Source organism: Mastomys coucha, unplaced genomic scaffold (genome assembly GCF_008632895.1).
Source record: "Mastomys coucha isolate ucsf_1 unplaced genomic scaffold, UCSF_Mcou_1 pScaffold20, whole genome shotgun sequence".
NCBI lineage: Eukaryota > Metazoa > Chordata > Mammalia > Rodentia > Muridae > Mastomys > Mastomys coucha.
This window is the reverse complement of record NW_022196903.1, coordinates 108,736,548-108,742,657: the sequence shown is the minus strand read 5'-3', so window position 1 is coordinate 108,742,657 and position 6,110 is coordinate 108,736,548. Positions and strand designations below refer to the sequence as shown.

General features: G+C 49.3%; 1 long non-coding RNA gene across 1 annotated transcript in view; it reads left to right on the top strand.

Moving 5' to 3' along the window:
• LOC116099432 overlaps window positions 1-4,680 on the top strand; it is an 18,950-nt gene extending 14,270 nt beyond the window's left edge. The window contains exon 2 of the long non-coding RNA XR_004122247.1: window positions 3,022-4,680. This is a non-coding gene — a long non-coding RNA (uncharacterized LOC116099432). The remainder of the gene's footprint in view (window positions 1-3,021) is intronic.
• Window positions 4,681-6,110: the final 1,430 nt, after the last annotated feature.

Genomic DNA, 6,110 nt, shown 5'->3' with positions numbered 1-6,110 from the left:
AGAAGAAGAAGAAGAAGAAGAAGAAGAAGAAGAAGAAGAAGAAGAAGAAGAAGAAGAGAAGAAAAGAATACATACACGTGCACTGTGGCACACCTGGGCCTACATTCCAATATCAGAACACACACAAAAACACACACAAACACATAAACATACTACATGTGGACTGTGGCACACATGTGCCTACACATACACACACACACAGCACATACGTTGCAGCATACACATACCTACACTTCACCACAATAACACACAAGAACATACACATGAACACACACACATACACACATACTACATGTACACTGTGGCATACATGTTCCTAGCCCCCCTCCCCAAGAATACACACATACACATGCACATACATGTACACATAAACACATACTTCTGTGCATACACAGAACAGCCAGAGGAGCCACTTCCTGGATTTACTCCCAAATGTTTACTGAGCACCTACTGTGTGCAAAGCTTACAAGACACAGCAGGAGATGGGGCCACATAGTAAGGAGGGCAGAGACCACTTCCTGGGCATGGTGGAGAGGAGGATGGAAGGAGACGGGGAAGTCAGCCTCTCCCTTGGCTTTTGTCAGCTCATGTTGGTCCCAGGCTCAGATGGTCCCCAGGAACTGTCTGCAGCCATCCTCTTCAGCCTGGCCCACCTTACAGAGGCTAATCTAATGGGCCCAGGCCTACTCACAGCATTTAAAAAGCACCCATGCGTTTCAGTTGTTTAGTCTGGTCAGAAAACAGAAAACTGACAAATTCAGGGCAAGGTGACAGAAAAGATAGGATGTCAGGCCCAAGAGCTACGTGGGTGGTACAGAGGGTGGGTACACGGCTCGCAAGACTGCAGTTACATACCATCTTGCTTGGCACTGGTTCATTTTGGAAAATGTTTGATTTAACTAATAAAAGGCGTGCAGGGGTATTTTGGCCCGCGTGTGTGTCTGTGCACCATATGTATACCTGTTGTTCATGGAAGTCAGAAGAAGACATCAGATCCTAGAACTGGAGTCACGGGAGATTGGGAATTGAACCTGGGTCCTCTGCGAGAGCAGTCAGTGCTCTCCACTGTTGTACCACCTTTCCAGGCACTTGCAATAATTAATTTTTTCCATGGGCAGAAAATGTTTGTTTATTGTTTTCTAGCTTCTTTCTCCTGCTCCCTCTCCTCTTTCTGAGACTCAGGGAGCCAAGCTCTGAGAAAGTTCAGTTGACTTTGAACTGACTTTCCTGCTTCTACTTCCCATGTGCTGGGATTACAGGCATGTGTCCCATGATTAGTTTATGCAGGGACAGAATCCACGGCTTTGAGCATGCAAGGCAAGTGCTCTACATAGCTGAGCCACAGCCGCAGCCCCCATGTGAAAGTACACCGCCTGGATCCTGCTGGAATTCAGGGAATTCCTGCCCTGCTCACTGTACTGTGTGGATGGGAAGATGATGGAAGGCCCTATCCTAAGAACTGCAGTCAATGTAGCAGGGGCTTTGACTGAAGATCACAGAAGCTGAGTTTCTCAGTGTTGGGTCTCACACTGGTAAAGTCAACATTCAAGACTGTAAAGTTGGGGACCCTCAGATCTGATTCTACAGGAGCCCACCATCCATTAGTGTAGTGATTTCAGACCAGTGGCTTGGTCCTCTGAGCCCGATCACTCTCCTTGTCCTACCCTACTTGGCTTGGAGGAACAAGTGGGTGATGGTATTAAAGGCTCACAGCACAGAACCTGGACTGTTAAATCCTCTGTGACTGGTAGCATGGGCCAACCAGGTGTGTCCCCTCTCACAATCCCTCCATTCTCTCCTGGAGCTTTCCCCATGGCACCCTGGCTACGTGGCAGCACTACTAGTGTGTGTCTTACTGAGGTCCCATGTCCCAGTCTGTAGCTGCTTGGAGGGCATGTTGAGAGCCAACAGGAAGCTCCTGAGGGTGAGGGTAGCACTGAGGTTGCTCACTCTCCGGGGCCACCAGGACCCCGCTCCCCTACTTCTAGTGGGTTACATCTCTCTAGCCCCAGGAAGCCCACCCTGCCAGATTCCTTGGTGCTCTTGACTGGGTAAGCTTTGAAGGAGAAGAGTCCATGGGCATCTCAGGGACTCTTGCTCTAGGAAGTGCTGAGGTGGGTGGCTAAAGGACCAGGTAGGTGAGTGGGGGTCAGGGGTGGGGCTGGGCTGGTGAGATGATAACCGGTTGGCTAGGTGACTCATTTGTACCAACAGGCTGGTGAGACATAGAGAAACCCCGGTACAGGAAGATGAAGCAGGATAACAAGCCTGGGGGAATCTTTGAAACAGTCAACTTGTCTCAGAGTTGGGCCCCTGGCTGCTACGAGCAGAACTCTGAAGTCTACTGTGACCTCAGGCACAGGGCCTGCCTGCCAGAGCTTCATCTGACTCACCTGACAGATGGGGATAAGAGCCCCCCCCCCCCAACACAGGCCTTGGGATGGGTTTGAGACCCCTTTTGTAGTACTTCACGGCACTTGCGACAGGACCTGTCTGTGCACATCCTTTTGAGACCTTTAAATCTCGTGTTACAGCAAATACTGGATGAGGTGCACATGCTATAGAGACGGACAATTTACTGTGTTTAGGGAACAACCGCATGGAGAAAGATCTGTGCATGCTCAGTAAAAATGCCATCTTGGGCCCTGAAAAATTTCAGGTTGTGTTGGATGGAGAAACTGCAGCTGAGGGAGGTCGTGAGCTACCTTGTTGGCTTGCTCTGAGGACACAGGGTCGGAATGTGAGCAGCATGCGCAGGGCCTGGCTTCTGGGCCTTCTGTGAGGCTTGCTCTGGCTCTGTGCCCACGGGACCCCCTGTTTTCCTGAGGGCAGTGCAGGAAGGCAGAAGCAGCCTGGTGCCGTCCTGGTCTCACTATTAGAGAAGTGTGCTGCCTCTGCACTGGCACAGAGGACAGAGGAATTAGCAAATCTATTTTTACAAACTCAACCCAGAGCCTCTGCACCATTATGACTTAATTTAGACTTTTTAAAAATTATAGCTTTCTGTTTGTTTGCTTCTAGGCTGTGATGCAGAAGAAATGAATGGCAACCGGCACTAACCACAGGCTGATCAACCCCCCTGGAATGTTTGCTGAAGAGCAAGGCAGCAGACGCTAGCCCACAGAGGAGCCCTATCACCAGCCATCAGCAAAGACCAGACCTGATGGAGACTGGGAGACATGCCTGGCAGCTCAGAGACCTTGGGAGCTTTCTGGGGCCTCCAGGCTACTCGTGCTGAGGCAGGGGAGCCAATTCTCTCTCTCTCTCTCTCTCTCTCTCTCTCTCTCTCTCTCTCTCTCTGTCTTTCTCTCTCTCTCTCTCTCTCTGTGTGTGTGTGTGTGTGTGTGTGTGTGCATGTGTGTGTGTGATGGGCACAGTCCTTGGCGGGTAGCAGTACTCTATAAAAGCTCCTGCCACATCCATGACCTTGGCACTAATGGGAAGCTCCTTTTGTGGACAGATTACATGAACTTGAACAAGGAGTTTAGATATCAAATGGCCTCGTAGAGCTGTAAGAGGGGGGGGCCCAGATGAATCTTGCTTGAATGGACAAATGCTTTCATGTAAGTAGGAGGTGGATTAGGTTCTGGAACTGCCTTGTTCCTCTCAATTTTCCCCACTCTTCCTCCTCTTCCTCTGTTTTCTTTGTGGTGCTGGAGGTGGATGCCAGGACTTTACATGTTAGGCAACTGCCCCACCACTAAGCTGCATACCAGCCTCAGATGGAATTTTCTTAAGTAAGGAAGTCCAGGAAATATTTCAAATAGGCAACAGAATCTAAGATTTGTCCACATTGACAATTCCCAACTCACCAGCCAACCAACAAATCAACCAACCAGCAGCCAACCAGCAAATCAACCAGCCAGTTGAACCACCAAGCAACCAGCCAACCATCTAAACCACCAACCAACCAACTAAGCAGCTGACCCATAAACCAAATAGCCAACCAACTGTACAGTCAACCAACCAACCAATCAAACAACAAGACAACCAAACAAGTAAACAACTAATGGGATAACCATCAATCAACAACCAATGATTCAATGGACTGAACAACTGAACCAACTGATCAACCAACCAATTGAGTAATTAACCAACCAAACAACCAGTCATCTAAACAATGGAGCCACTAATCAACCAACCAACCAACCAACCAACCAACCAACCAACCAACCAACCAACCAACCAACCAACCAGCCAACCAACCAATAAACAAACCAATCCACCAATCAACTGAACAACCAACCTAGCATGCAAGCAACTAAGTAACAAATAACCAAGTAGAACCACTAATTGAAATATTCACTGGGTTGAAAAGAAACCCCTTCTTCCTGTGTTTCTGCCCTCCATTTCCCCCCAGCTCCAGTAGTGTTGCCTGTTCCTCAGACAGCGCCCTCTTTGCTGGGCCATTCCACCACTGCCTCTTTCCATTCCTCTATATTGCTGTGCAGGGCACCTCCGTCCCTTGCACTGCTGGTCACAGGTTCCTTCCCTGCAGCCAGTGCACAGACAATATGGCTAGAGAGTCATACGATAAAGGTCCGGGTCCCTGCTATCTGACCCTTGAGGAACTCTGTGTGTGTGTGTGTGTGTGTGTGTGTGTGTGTGTATGTGTGGTTTTGTTTTGTTTCTGTTCTCCCACTTCTCCAGGTGGAGATAGTAAATTCCCTGGCTTCCTCACCCTGAGTTCCATCCCTGCTACCACATTACCCTGAAATGGTGGTACGGACTTGTAATCCTAGAATTTGGGAGGTGTAGATTAGGGGTTCAGGGCCATTCTTGACTACCTATTGAGCTTGAGGCCAGTCTGGATTCTATGAGCTCCTGTCTCAAGCAAACAAAACCACACCCCAAACAAGCAACAAGGCAAAGGCCACGCCTGTAGGTTGTGGGGTATCAGTAGCAGAAAGTCAAGTATGCTTGGGTTGGGAGGGGAGGCAGCTTAGGGAGGGTTACTATGCCGTCACAGGCTGGGCGCCTTTGTTTTTTACCTCCTGCCTGAATCTCTTGGCCACTTGTCTTTGGTTCCCATTTGCCACTACATATCATGATCCTTAGAAAGTGTCCCAGACACTGCCTGGACCCACTGTGGTTCCTGGAAGCTACTGCTCAGGCTTCAGGTGCCTCTTTCTTCCATCCCACCCGACCTGGGCTGCAAAGGAGCTTCACTAGCTGTGCACTGACTTCACCTTCCCCCACGTTCCCCATACTAAATAAGTATGTTATTTACAAAATATTGCCATCACCGAGAAAATTTCTCCCCAGGAAGAATTAAACGGTGACATATTAAAACCTTTTAAAATGCAGGTATGCATCAGGGGGCCACACGAGCCCGGTGGACAAACAAGTTAGTGGGGCTTCCAGGCAAGGCTGGCTCTGTCAAAAGACAGGGAGCTATACATTTAGGTGTATCCAGGAATCCTGATGCTGGGACAGTTTGTACGTTGCTGTTGGAGGAAAGAAAGCGCCTAAGAAGGCCCTCGCCTTCTCGTGTTCTAGACAGTAAAGTGTTTGTATGGAAGAGGACCCGATTTCGACCTCTAGAACCCACATTTAAAAACAAAGTAGGCATTGTGGTGTAGGTTTGCAATCTCAGTGTCTGGGAAGGCAGAGACAGGCAGATCTTTGGGGCTCTCTGGCTAGTCAGTCAGCCTGGCCATGACAAGCTCCAGGCCAGTGCATGACCCCAGCACATTAGAAGCAGAGGAAGGCAGATCTCTGAGAGTTCAAGGCCAGCCATCCTGGTTTTCCACATTGCAAATTCCAGGTCAGATAAGGTGGCGCAGAAGAAGGAGAAGACGAAGAAGAATGGGGGGGAATGGGGTGGAAAAGTAGTCTGTACGACCTTTGACCTATACAGTCTTGATTAACCCTGGAAAGTCAGTTGCTGCCTTATTCTTACAGACTGGGAGGCAGGGGTGCAGGATTGGCATGGCCACCAGGGAGCTGGACACAGGTAGGATGTAGCCCAGCCGGAGCGCTGTCATCCACCTCTGCCCAGCTGTGTACAGCTATTCTCCCATCTCCACATGCCTGCCTTGCTGGGGTTTTGAAGAAAATCCTAGCCTTAGAGTAGCATTCAGTACTAAAGAAGGTTATAAAGACAAAAG